The sequence below is a fragment of the Thunnus albacares genome, chromosome 22, assembly GCF_914725855.1.
Source record: "Thunnus albacares chromosome 22, fThuAlb1.1, whole genome shotgun sequence".
Lineage (NCBI taxonomy): Eukaryota > Metazoa > Chordata > Actinopteri > Scombriformes > Scombridae > Thunnus > Thunnus albacares.
In genome coordinates, this window is record NC_058127.1 from 16,453,181 (window position 1) to 16,468,208 (window position 15,028).

Consider the following 15,028-nt stretch of genomic DNA (forward strand, 5'->3'; position numbering starts at 1 on the left):
TGAGCGTTCCAGAGATTGAACCTCAGTCTTACCCCTCTCCTCTGAAAATAGATTTGTTCTCACGTGCAAAACAGATATTGTAATCACATTCTCCCACCGTTGATCCCCTCGGGATTTGTTGCATGCACACCAAAAATGTAAATGAATGCAGGGGATAGACATCATCGGTGATAAATCATATTACTTGCAAATTCTGCTTAGCAACACAACTAGACTGCACTGTAAGCAACAGCAACTCAGAATTAGTCTTGAGTCTACTACTATTTCCCTCACACAACACCCAGTTATTGTCATTTCACTCCATTTTCTTGTTTTATTGCACATTTACAAGAAAGCAAAACTGTACTTTAGAAGAGTACATCCGTAGAGGGACCACTTTCAATGTAGAAAAAAGTGTGCTGTAATGGAAAATCCAGTATATATTTCTCAGGCTGCCAGAGAGTTGGTAAAGGAAAGTGGAGGAGAACGCAGGTCTTACAATATCCCTATCTATAAATCTTTGGAGATATGAATGTCAGGTAGCAGTGACACAGTAAAGATGTGGCTAAATGTTGCTTTTTTTAGCGGCACTGGTTCATTGTTTGTGTCTGGGCCACCCTAAGGTCTTTGTAGGGAGTGCGGGACTGCCATTTTATAATGCTGTTGGAACCTTGGACGTCGGCTGTCAAACTAACAAGCTTGGGGAAATGTAGCAAAGGTCAAAGCACACAGGGTGAGAGATATCTGAGGGCTACTAAATTACCTCAGAGACATATGGAGAGGGGGGAACACCTTGGTGTACTGTATATTTGTGTGAGCATATTTTTTCCGTTCAGTGAATATGTTATACGAGTGCAAAAAAACGGCAAAGGCTTGTCGGTAATAGATTAGGTTTCTGCTTACATCCCTTCTGCCTCCACCCTCAAAATCTTGAAACACTGACAAATATTAATGCAAGTTGTGCAAACTTTGGATCCTCGAGGGAGACTATCTCATACGTTTCATGTCCCTTGATTAATAAATGATGTCCCCCTCTTGAGAGGGACTATTCTTAACCCCCGGTCTGTACAATACTGGGACACCATCATTTTTCAGGGGAGCCAGTGACAGCCTCAGCCTGCATTGAAGTTTAGCTTGCTGTACATTGTAATTTGCTGACGTTTCTTTTCTCTCTTTCTCCCTCTCTTATTTCTCCCCTCCCCCTGCTCCCTTTTCCCCCCCAATGGCCCGCTTACAGATGTGACCAACAATTCCACACTAGGTAAGACTTATTTAATTTTTTCACAGCACTGTTCTCAAGAGTGAGAAACATGTTTGAGTTGTCATGTGTCTTTGGGAGTGATGTGAATGCATAAATATGGAAGAGAGTTAGATGGGGGGTGGGGGGGTCGAAGCGGCACCAAGATGCTGCTGTTTGCTCAGTAAGGTATGCAATGCTCTGCAATCCTCATCCATCCCATTTTACCCACATGTGTGCATGCGAATACACAATGGTAGCTTTTTCTGGCAAGTGGATTGTGTGCTCTGTTCCTTCGATTTGAATTTTATTCAAATGAGAATCAAATGGCCCAGATTGTTCAAAGAATACGCCGGCAGTGTTGACTTAAACAAGCATAGCAAAGATGGAGTGTGTTTCCACGCTGTGGTATGTGTGTGTGTGTGGAAATATCTCATATGTTAAGCTATGAACCCTTCCGCTGTTCCGAACTCGACGTCAACATGAAACCCCTGTCACTGCGGACACCGACAGTGTCCATATGGCGGCAAACCTGCTAATCTTTTTTCACTCCATACTCATTTAAATGTGCACCGACATGTATTCAGGAGTTGCACGGCACTTCATCTTATTCTCAAACTTTCTTCTTCTCATGCTGGCTCAAGAGACAAACTTTCACATGAGTAGTTTAGTTTGAATTCAGGAGTGGTACCCCTAAAGTTCTGGCAATATGGACACCATCTCTGAACCTGAGGTCAGAGACCTGAGGTCAGTTAAGCTGTGGTATGCTCCTGTGTAGTCAGAACATGATCTGTACATCAACAGGAAGACATTTTTTTCATGAGATCATTAGCAGCTTTGCTCAATTGTTAGCAATAAAGACTAGATAAAATGCCTCAAAGATGCACAAATCTGACTTGATACCACTTTTTTATCTTTGAAAGGAACTGATTTTACATCTTCCCTTCAGTTGTGCTCACATGGGTCTCCCACTTGGTCCATTTCTCCTGCATATGTCAAAATGCCACCAATTCACTTTTCCTAGAAATGGTAGCACACAGCCACGCTTGGTTGCGGAAGGACTATGCAGGCAAACAATGGATCGTATCAGCACAACATCATTCTGAAAACACAACAGGCTAGGTTAGGGGAATGGGGAACAATTGAACTCTGGGTAAAACACCAAACCCATTGTTAAAACGGTCTTAGCTGTTGAATTCCAAGATGAGTGTAGCATCCTATTTTTTTTTGCCAGACTGTTTTTAGAGGCACTCAGCAGGCTGCAGGAGTGTGATAGAGGTCAACTGCATGATTGAATCTGCCGTAGCAGGGCCTCAGACCAGGACAGCATGACTTTTCAGCACTACCCATGGCTCTGAGCATCTGTTCATAAGGGGGAAATCAATCACCTCATCTCCAGTGTGGAGGAAGTGTATTGGACAACATATCTTGATGATTATCTTACTTGGTCGGTGTGTGTCTCAGATACGTAGTTAGTCTCAAAGCACTTGACTCGGACAGTGTTGGGAGACTGCCACTGCACTGTGTAATTGAAAACCCAGTGCCATGCCACTACACTAGCACAGTTTGGTTACCCGGCAGAGCATCTGCAAGCAGTTCTGGTCCGGCTCTCAACTCTTTGAGGCAGGCGCTGGCTGACTGCTCAGAAACAGAAAACCCCTGGCTAGCTGAGAATAATAAGTACCCATGGGAAGCTGCCAGATGGACATTTACTGTGAGCCTAGCTGGAGAGGGAGAAATCTGTCAAACATCACACTAGGCATCTGTGGGGGAGCAGTGCAGGTTCACGTCCACTATGTCGAATGAGAGGAGTGCTCTTTGTCGAGACTAAAAGCAGTTAGATTTTTAACATGTCACGTCTAGTTGATGCATTTACTTTCTTTCAAGGTCAGTGATCCTTGTTACATTACCACCTGTTACAGAGAAAGCTTTAAATTATGTCTAGATAATGGACATTGAAAAATGTTTATCATATGGTAATAGTGGCCATGGCAAATGCAGTCACTTAGTGCTTCGGAGTAGTCTCCTTCATTTAACTCAAATTGTATTCCCGTATCCAGGCATTCAGTAACTATTAATCAACACTAAACTGCTTTGGTGAAGATGTAAAGAAGAAGATAGAGGAGATAGGAGATCAGAATTTCTGTTTTTTTTTTTTTTTAAATTGTGTGGGAATTTTCAGATACCTCCTACTGCAAAGTCTCCCTTTAATTTTGACACTGGCAGCTGTGTCTGTCCATGTCACAGAATAATAAGTCAAATGCATGTTTCTGCCTTAGATAATCCTTGAAGCCGAGGCTTTTGACTTGCAGTGGAAATGTCCAGTATCTTTTTTTTTAACTTTTTCATACTCTCTTCAATACAAAGCTATAGGCGAGGAATTACAATTGGCTCATTATGCTCTCGGAAGCTCAGGGGCTTCAGAGCTGGTAAAGAGAAGGAGAATGAGATGGAAAGAGCACAAAGAGTTCATCCCAGTATCGTCAGCAGTGAAATAGGACCTTGGTTCTCTTAGACAAGCTGTGCACCAGTTATTATTGCATTATGTCTGGCAGCCCTCCTTTCAGACAGGAACTGAGCCACACTTGATCAGTGATATGACACTGGCAGAGAAGAGAGTGATTGCTGGCTGCTCAGTTAAGCAAATACCATTACACTGTTGAAGTCTAAAAGTAGATCAGTGCTTGGTAAAAATTATGAAAAGGCCAGCCCGGACAGTATCCAAAGCACCAGTAGCTTTGTAATACGCAGGAGTGGATTTTTATGAAAAGGTTTTGGTTTATTCATCTTCCAGAGGATAAGAACAATGCTATTCACAGATAATACAACACTTTCAAGTCTCCATCTGGGTTTCTCATGGCCTGGAAAAATGCTGTGTTGCATACTGCTCAAAATGTCAAGAACAAATGCTTATTTTGAGTATTATGTTTTTTGCTACACATGTTCATTATCTATTTTTGTGCTTTGTTTAAGGGGTGTCGAAATTCTCTCTAAAGAGAGAATGCATAAGTCAAAGGTGGGTGTAACAGAATATATGTTGTAGCAATGATGTGGAGTTTGTTGCCCTCGAAGGGATGCTTGTATCAAGAGCAAGCGAGCAGTCGCAACCTCAAACCATTAGAGAACAACCGTAGCTTGTTCCTGTGGTGGGTCTTAGTGTTACAGCTTTTTTTTATTTCTTTTAGCTGTGCCCTCTGGGTAACAGGCCATTTCGCTAATGGTGAGTTTCTCAAGCATGTGTCAAAAACCTCCTGGCATTATCAAAAGCTCTTGAGGGAGCTTAAAGTTGCTGTATGTTGATTTTTTTTTCCCTCCTCTTTTTTAAGACCAACTACTGCTGGATAACTTGTTAATAAGAAATGTGACTGATTGCTTGTTAGTGTGACTTTGCTACATTCTACACTAATTGGACTTGAGTGACAGATTCACCAAGTGTCTACTTTTACAGCCACCTTTAAAAAATCTGCTTACATTGCATTATGTTAGCAGCGTGTCAGTCCTTGCCTCTAATTTTTCATTGTCACTGTTCAGTATTCTCATGATAATCACTCATCATGGCAGATGATCATACATGGGACCATCTATACTATGCACATTATGATGCTGAAAGGATGTTGTGTAACAGTAATTTAGGCAGTCACACCACGCAGATTCGTGTACACTTGGATGCCCCTTTTCCCTGCAAGTGAAACTGGGCTGCTGTTATGAACAGATGGCTTATCTTTAACTTTATCAGCGGCGGTAGTGTCACCAGCAAACGCGATAAGTTGCTCCAGTGCCTGGGGAGAGCGGCATCCATCAGTAGCTAACAGCATATGGTGAAGGCACATTAAGGTGTCCTCTCTCTCATCCCTGCCTTCCTGTTCTATGAGCGGTTCTGCAGCCAAGCATCAGATGCTCACTTCACAGGACAAAGTGTGTGTGTTTGAGTGTGTTTGTGTGTTTTTGAGGGGCAGTGGGTATCCAATTTGAGATCTTGTGCTTCCTGTTTGATCCGTCTTATGTGTTTTCAAAGCTCTGCAGTCCCTTATTTATTTAATTATTATTATTATGCCTAGGGTTATGCTTAACTCTAACCCCTAATCATGTCTACCTATCTACCCACCTACCTGCCCCTTAGTATTTGTTTGCATTCCTCTGTTTACTTGTTTGTGTTCAAGAAGATCTTAAGAGTTAAATGTGTTTTTTGCTAGGCATGGAAAAATAAAGTGTCTTTTTTTTCCATTTGGAGAGAAATCACAATATCATGCAATATCAGCAACTATGTCTGTGTCAAGAAGGTGTTGTTTCTCCTCTCTCTCCCACTAATAACAACCTCCACTGCCATCCCAACTTAACCACCCCAGTAAGGCACTCTATTCCAACACTGGAAGGAAAGCGTGTTTACCAGATCCTCCATGTGTTGCATTCCTACATTAAGCTGAATGTCAATCAAAGCCTTGTTTGCTTAAGAAAATGGCTCAGTCTTCCACGGACCAAAATGACAGCTTGGTGTTGGAAAAAAATCAGACACGCTACAAAAATAATAAGCAGTAGTGCCCATGATTAAAAAACTTGTCACTTCTGTCCTGAGGCACACACAAATTTTGCATATTGTTGTATTGGTTTCTGTCATTAACACATAATATTAAATTAATTATGAGCACCAATACCCTCATGTTTCCAAGAGAGTCCCTGCTTAAAATAAAAAAAAACTAATTGTACAAGTCCTCAGGACTAGTGACACCTTGCCTCAAGGCCAGTGCAATTTCCAGACTACATTTATTCTTATATTAGAATCATTGTTTTACAGCAAGGACTTAATATTGCGTAATAGTCACCTCCAGTGCTTTTTAAATTTACCCTTTCTTCCTTGCTTTCAGTTTTGACACCCCTTTTATGCAAAGTTTCAACTCATGTATGAAACCTCTGATATGTCACAGCATGCATCCCACCCAAGCCCCTCTAGCCTTCCCTTTTCTATTGTTATTCCCATGTTGACGTCTCTCTAATAAGCAGCGTTAATTAGCCTGCTCTTCAAAAATATAATTTTCCATTGTGTCCTAAGGGTTTGGTCATTAAATGAACAAAGGCAGTCAAACAACTGACACAATAGGTTCAGCTGATTAAGGGAGCAGCTATAACAGAACTTGGTTGAGAGACAATCAGTGAGCTTCTTGATCCTACATCATCCTGTCATCTCATGTTGATTAGACAATTTGCGCTAAGAATCTCAAGTACAGAAATGTGTTGTTCATGTTGCTACTGAGTATTTTTTCCATCATCTTGCAAGCAGACCAATATATTGCACATGTAAAACTTACTGTTTAAGATAAGGTTTTTTTGGCATATGGATAATGCTATTTTCTATATCTACAAGATTTATACTATTAGTTTGCTGCTGTTTTATGGTCCAAAATGGTTTGCTGTATCAAGCCTAAAATTTCTTGTATTACCAACAAAATCTGTTGGGATATCATCTGAAGTCATATGGTCTCCTTTGAGACAGCATCTGGCTCAAGTACGCTCAAGCGTCCTGTATCCATTTTGGCAGAACATTTGAGAATGATGAAGACCACTGGACATGATCCATGGCCTTGCTTCTCTGAAGGTTGAATGTCAGAGGTCGTTGGTTGGCCAACCCATCTGCCAGTCTGGCACTGCAACACGCAGCACAGGCTGCATGTTAGTAATAGAGTGGCATGTTTCGTGGGTGTCTAAGCAGAGACAGGCTGTGTTCATAGTCTGCTCAGATGTATGCATCTACATCATAGCATAACATTCCAACAGATTATGTAATTTTTACTGGTTTGATCAACAGTGTTTTTCACAGATGCAAAGTGGCAGTGATTAATTTTACGTATGAAGGTTTGTAGAAGTATTGATTGCAAAGGTATGTACTTAATAGTTTTTTTTTTTAAAGATTATTACAGCTAACTCTGCATTTGAAACAGTATGTGCCTCTGCTATAAACTGACATTCTGCTGGATTCCCATTGGACTGAAATGCTATGACATTGTGTTATCAGAATCAAGTCTGGGTTTGAACACCAAGCAGGGGTTAATTCTTCATAATAATTGTTTGTTCAACATAAATTAAGTAATATGGACCAATTTGGGATCAGGCGTGGGAGGTCTAATGCATTGCCTAAACATTATCTCTCTTTTTTATAATCTTATTACTGTTTTTTTTATTATCTATATACCTTATCTTGCTCCCTTTAATGCTACCACTATGGACTAAGCATTTACAACCATATGACCTGACCCTTAATGTAACTCTTTTGTTCTATCTCTTCTATTTGATTGACCTTTCATTGCCATTTCTTGACTTTGACAACTGACAGAAATAATACACAGATTTTAAAGTCTAGATTCACAGCGTCACTGTTGTATCTTAAATGAGTTACTCATCAGCCTATTAGCGAATCATTTGGTTTAGCATTTGGGGAATTAACCTAATTTCTCTACCAGATACAAAGTGTAGGGAATAGTTAAATCCAGATAAGGTTGAAAACCTTTAAACTGGTCATATAATTGCGACACTGTTCTCTCAGAGGGGCAATTTAGATAACATTTGATCAAGGACGAGATGAATCTGCTGTAATTGTGCTTTATTTTCATGTTCAAGCCTAGCACTAGACCCACTCTGTTATGTATCCATATCACTCAAAATTAAGCATTTATGAGCGACCTTCCAGGCAACACAATAAATCCTGAGCCTGGAGCCTCAAAAAGTAACTAAATGTATTCATTTGTTTTTTTTGTCTTTTTAATTACCTTTAACAATGCAGCAAGTGCCACTGCAATGCAGTTAAGGGCAACAAAGCATAATCTGTTGAGGCTGTAACATATTTACCCAGCAGAGCTCTATGTACGCAGAAAGCTGCTCCACCATGTCCCAGTACAATACTACTCTCAGTTCTTGACCGACACCAAAATAGAAACTTGTGTTAATTAGTCCTTTGTGGCCTGCCATACGGAGAATCCACGTTTGTAAATACAGGAGAGGATGTGTCCTCAACTGTCCCTTGTTACAGATTAAGGCCTGAAGCCAGATGGGAAATTTGAGCCAAGCTGGTTTTTTGGGGGTTTTTTCTCCTGCTCTGACATGTGTACTGACATTCCTGCAGGTCAAAATGGGAAATTAGTGTACGGTTTGCGTTTGCTCAGGGCCTTTAGTGACCACAGGCCCAGCTGAAGGGTTACCCTCTAGGGTGAGAACTGTCAATAAGGGATTCAAGCTCAAGACACATGAGTTGGTTCTTTTTTTTTTCAAGGTTAATGAACTGCTGTGTTTAAGCATGATTGCAAACACACCACCCCTGTCACCTTAAGACAAAGCTAAGCGAGTTGCTCAAGTGCCTCTCAGTAATGGCTCAGCTTTGTGCGTTTTATGGTTCATTTAGTTATCCATTTGCAATGTGCAAATGTGATTTACAGTATGTGCTCCTTAGTTTAGGTGAGATTTTCAAATAGACGCAGGTTATCATGAAGGTCATGGACATCTGAGTGCACATGCATTTGTGTGCATTCACAAGCTCACCTCATCTGAATCATTTCATCCAAAAACTGGTAAAATCACATAAAATGCCATACCAATGCATTGACCGACATAGTCCTTTATTTAGATGAACATGGTACGTGTAGTTTATACCACTCAGCTCGTCAAAGTGGCAAAGTGGGTGTCCTCAAGCTTGTTCACTGATGTTAGCCCAAAATTAAGCTCTGTCAAGATCAAAAAATGCAGTTGCGGATTTTAAACTTTGCTGCCGTGTTGATGCTAGCAAGCTCCAAAACACTCCGTCCATTCAGTAAAACTCATTTTAATGTGTTCCCAGACACTTCTGACTGTAGAAAAATAGTAATATTGACAGATTTTATATGAATAATTTGATGATGGATGTTGGATGTGTGCCAGTTTTTGGAAAGAAAATTTTCTTGTGCTGCATGTTTCTTGAGTTTTTAATTTGTGTATAGTGTATAAAGTTTACACTACACCTAAATAATCAAAACTCTCTAATTATTTGTTCTGTGTTCTACCAGCATCAGTCAGACAATTTATATTTAGGTTATAATTTGAGCATTTGGAAATTCACTTTACATAATGAAAATCATTTTATCATTTCACACATGACAGTTGAAGAAGCACCGTGTGACTGTCAGGCTAGAAGAGTCATTCGCAGCATCACCGGGTTGTATTAATTTGGTGTTGTTTTGAGACGTCATTTGCTATCTTGTTACCTTACAACTGCCTCTCACTTCTTTTATTTTCTCGCTCTCAAACTTTCCTCTTTCACTTGGCATGATAATCACCTCCCTTGAAAGATGGCTGAAAAAAAAAGAAAGAAATCAAGATACTGTATGCAAGAATAACAAGCTGACACTGCACAGTCCACGGCAGTGAATAATTTTTGCCACATTTTTATTCCTCCCCCTAGATTTCCACCATAAACACAGTCCCTTATCTATTTTTAGCCTGCTTTTTTTTTTACTTCTTCCCTATCACCAGAATCGTTTTCACTCTTCAGTTTTCTATTGTTTAATAATTTGTAGTGGATTCATACATTCTGGGTTTCACTGAAACACTCTCTGTCTATGTCATGCACACAATTACACACATACATTGTATTGAACCGTTTGTTCAATATAGAATAACCTTTCACATTCATAACAGACATCGTAAATCATATGCTTAGAGGCAAGCAATATCCAATCTTAGTGCAAAGATTTGCACAAACATATCTAATCAAACCACCAGACTCACCTTCACCAGTGCAATAGTAAAATGCTTTGGACATGAAGATGTGACAGAATTATAGAAAAAGATACGCACTATATCAGTGATTCTCATGGAAAAATCATGTCATCACTGTCTGAAACATATTAATTACTGAGCTAGAACAAGTAATTCACATGGCGGACATTCAGAGAGCCTGAGTTGAGTTGGGTGCATTATGATTATATTAACATAATCCGGTCTTGTAAAATTGGATCAGCAATATTATTAAAGCAGGCATAGCTTTCATTCAGTGTCACTAATTCCTCTCGTGCTTAAGTCCTAATGAGAAATAAGGAAGCTCTTACAAGGAACCATACAGACTGAACGGCAGGTAGAGATTATCTGTCCGCCTCACTCAGTTTCACTCACGCTCTCTGGGTCTGTGTCATGCGCACAATTACACAGAGCCCCAACACACAGAAACAAAGACAACCACACAAGCGTACACTCAGGAACACACTTCTTTCGCTCACAGTGTCAGTCTCTGTGCCTACCTCTCTCAAATGAATAGCACTTTGTAATAAAGCCAGAAGGATTTTCAAACACATCATTATAATGCTCTTGGGAAACTGTATAGAATTGAGACCAGCTGATATTCCATGATTTGGCAAGAAATGGGGGTTTTGGAAATAAAACCATACTGTTGTTAAAGGCAGTTTAAGTCTTACATAAATTATACTGTATGTTGCCATATTAGAGATTATAAGGTGAAGACTGCAAAAGCCCAAAAGTACGGATTTGCATAAGTGATTGCTGCTATTGAAACATAACAGGAAGAAGCGGCTCATGATGTGACTAAACGATTGCTGGTGTGTATTATATAAAACTATATATATATATATATATATATATAAACCTAAGAGGCATGTGTTCTGACTGTCTTTTTAGCTAAACCTTCAAATTAATACACTGCATTAGTCAGAACAAAAGTTTTCATTCAAACAGTTACCGTTATGAATATATTCAGTGCAAGTGTGCAATTATGAATACAGTGTATCCTCTCAAGTGGCTTTGTTTTGTCTGCTGTGTCCCTCATGCCAATATTTTCTCATAACACCTATTATTTGCAATGATTCATGACAATTATCGACCCTGGTTGGAGAAAGAGACCTTCAGCCTCTCTGGCATTGGTGAACAAGCTAACATGGAGAATTGGAGACAACAGTCCAAGGGGAACCATTCACCGTCTTATCAGGGTATCTGAACACACACAATGTTAATTCAGGTGTGAACAGTAAACTCATTTCCATTTTGTGATCTGGCCACGCTTTCAGAAATACTGAGTCTGCCCATCTTGTTGCTTGCCATCGGACACACAAACAAAAACTTAATATCCAGAGTAAATTGGGAATGAAATGAGTTAAAAAGGATTATTCATTATGCACGCATATAATATGACAGTCAATACCCTATTGATCACTGTAGAATTTTAATTTACCCATAATGACACAACATTAAGTGAACCTGATTTATAGTTTTTACACATGGGAGGACACAATTATGTTACACAGGGGCTACACGTGCACGCGCCGAGCGCACACACACCGATTCCCGCACGAGTCTGCTGCAAATTCGCACACTCCCATTCCACAATGTTATTATCTCATTCTCCATGGTCTCATTTTTCACAAAGCCCCTGGGTGTGTGAGGGACAGTCAGGGTTGAGCTCACACAAGCCCAGGCTGCACACCCGACTGCCAGTGAAGGTCTGTGTTAGTACCGAGTGCAACACTGCCAGAAGAAACAGGAATGGGGAAAAATGAATAGAACCCAGATGATCCTGCAACACAATGTGGTGCGGGACCCTTTCACACTGCCAGTGAAAGCAGCTGCTTTTCTTTATTGGAGATTACTGTTTATTCAGAGACTGATAATTAAAAGGACTAGAGGGGAGTTAAGTAAGCTAAGGTCTTTACAGCTGTATAATACAAAATGACCTCAATATATCTGTGAGTAGTTGCTATGGCTGTTTATTAAGGCCCATTGCTTTCTTTAAAGCTCACATTTTGCCCTGTGCCCTCAGTTTTTAATTATCTTCAATTTACTTGTGTGTTCAGCAAAGAAACATGACCAGTGCATATCAGCTATACAGTTTAAAAAGCAAACGACCAATCACTATTTCTATTAAGGTGTCCACTATTGTGATATATTTTATCTATTCACTAGAGATGTATGTTGGATTTTTGCTCCAATTTCCCACTTTTTCATCTTTATTATGACAATATTTCTTTTTTGTCGAGGCACTGCAGCTTAAGAGGGCGGAGGTTGAGGTGTGGGTCTGTCAGAGACTTGAGGAGACAAGGGTTGGTTATCAGGCTCAACAATGGTGAATCAATACTTGTCTTTGAGAGGAAAATTCTTTTAAAGTTGTCATAGAGAGAGCACTGTCTTCTCATCAAACCCACTTCCTCGCTGTTTGATGTGTACTGTGGGCTTGATTTTATAGTCCATTCTCCCAGCAGTTACTACTGGCTCTTCAGGGCTTTTCAGACAGGATGTGTTGGGACTTCTTATTCTTTCTCACAAGTCCATCATCTGATGCATTCTGAGTAGACTGGTTTCCTTCTGGAAACTACATCCTCCCTCCATCCTTGAATTCTTTGTTTTCACACTTACACGTATACAGTCCCGTAGATATTCCACCTACACAAATTTTCTATTTTAATTTGTCATGTGTTTGTGGTTCATGCTTTTTCATAATCTCCAATACAATTCTCTTCAGTACATCTGACTTACAACTATGAGAGATATAGAATTATATTCAGTATTCTGAGAAGTGTATATACTAAGATTAAGCTAAATGTAAATACACTCCCAAGAGAAGCATTGGCATTTGTAGAAAGTAAATTACTAGAATTCTTGTAACATTTTTCTTTTTATATGGTGGCTCTGGTAGGTTCCAACCAGTAGTTTCTGTGCATTAGCAGACTTACATTTTGTTAAGTTTCCATTAGAATTACTCTTACTTGTCATGCACAGCATTTATTGCATTGTGTAATCACAAAGACCCCTGTTCTTGAGCTGTGGAATGTGGAACAATCAGTGGACATTGATGTGATGTGTTGCTGGAGGGAACCGGATCTGATGACTAGACTGTCAGCAGATAGCCACACACATGATTAGTGTCAGATCAGTGACATCATATAATGTGATGCCTCAGACACGGGCCAGCTGTTACTGTAGAGAGCCAACTCTCCACCACCACTTCTCTGGTTTAGTGCTAGAATTGTATTTGTGGGTACAGGCAGTGGAAAGAAATGTTTGGAAACCGAATCTCCATGTGTCTCTGTCCCACCAACAGTGGGATCCATCGCCTCGAGGTGACGCCACAGACTACTAAATCACAGAGTTAGTGTCCAGACAGGAACCAAAGCCCAAACCAATAATTCTCAACACTGAATTTAATGTTTGTCTAGGAGGTGCTCTAAAACGTTCTCTCCATTTTTCAATTTCCACATTAATATCTTAAGAGAGTTTACAGGACTCTTGTGGCACTGACATCTTGCTTGGAGGTTGTTAAGAGGTTTGTGTGATCTACTCACAATCTCCCCTTTGAAACAATGTCAAATGTACAGTTAAAGCTGCCATTTTGTCTTGCGCATGTGTTTCAGAAAGCAACAATGAAAGAAAAAGCAGATATTACAGCTGTCAACAAAACAACATGAGGTGCTAAATTTGCTGTAGGGGGAACACACACTTATTGTGCCAGTGATATACTGAATAATACATTACACATGAGAGACTGGAACATATAGCAGTATTACACAACATACTGAAAGAACTTTTCTTCTCCCTCTTTTGTGGTTTGGAAAAAATACTTTTCTAACACATCCACACGAATAGCAATGGCAACATTTTTAAATTTAGAATGGCGAATGACGCCCCCTGAACATGTGATGAACACTAATTAACAACCTTTCAGCTTGAGAAAATGTGAGTCTCCTGCCTCTTTGCACATTGCATCCCCTTGTTGCTGCTGCGGTGGCGGGTGGAGTGTGGACTAAAAAGGGACTTTTTTTTTTTTTTCTTAATACCTCCTGTAAGATGTTGATTTCTGCACCCTTCCAAACCTCCTGTTTGCCCCCACTGTCATCCTCATGAGTTTCCACATAAGCCATATGCTTTCATCTTCACAGTTGTTAACGCACTATCAGAAAGTTTGCTCAACATACTTGTCTTAAAGTTTGCTTCACACCTTACAAAAGTGTAGAACCTCTGCAGATGTGTTGCGTTTACTGTGAGGTGGTTGGCCAACTTTGGTTTCAAGATTTTTTCATGCCTGGGGGCAAGTAGTTTATGCAAATTACCTTTATCTTCAGTGTCAGGCCTGTGTAATACTCTTGTTTTATCTTCTTTTAAATAATAGAAGAGAAAAATAAATGTACCTTTTACATTATCTACCACTATCTATTATGTTATCTTTGGGTGTTTTCACCCATATGTGAAAAAAAAGTGTATCACAGAATGACAACTTTTTGATCTTATGATATAAACTTAGCTTCTTTGTCTCTGTAACTGACCATGATGCGGTCAGTGCTTGCTAGGTCAGAAGAGAAGGGAGTGAACCCCTTTCTTCTCTGAGTGCTGGGCGTCATGCCCAGACCTGCCTGATGCGTGAGATATATCCACATCGGCTCGCTCAAAGCAAGGCCTTGAACTCAGTCAGTACTATTTTCGGTAATATTTCACACCACGCTCCTGTAGCTTTCAAGCAAACAAAGTGCCATGGGGACATGTGGAGACAGGAAGAGAGTTAAAACTGGACCTGCAGCCTGTGACAGTCAACTGACTTTATTATCCTTAGATAAAAGTAATTCCTAAGGGCTAAAACAGTATAGTTCTGATCATATAAATTACAGTTATTTTAACATATGTAACACATAATTAAAGAGTGTGACCCCTAGGTGCTAGGTCCCTAGTGCTGTGTTTATTGACATTTTTGATGTAAACATACATCTATTGATATCGGAACATCAATTACATAAACATATTTGGGTTGAGAGTTTGAAGTGCTGGATGGGTGCAGGTCATCCAATCTTCAGGCAGGAGACG

General features: G+C 40.0%; 1 protein-coding gene across 39 annotated transcripts in view; it reads left to right on the forward strand.

Annotated features, from left to right (window-relative positions):
• The window catches only part of LOC122973552 (receptor-type tyrosine-protein phosphatase delta-like), a 370,064-nt gene that overhangs the window by 103,717 nt on the left and 251,319 nt on the right, over window positions 1-15,028 (forward strand). For all 39 annotated transcript variants that reach the window (XM_044341149.1, XM_044341155.1, XM_044341152.1 and 36 more), the window contains exon 4: window positions 1,217-1,240. The gene's annotated coding sequence lies outside the window, so the exon portion shown is untranslated. The remainder of the gene's footprint in view (window positions 1-1,216; window positions 1,241-15,028) is intronic.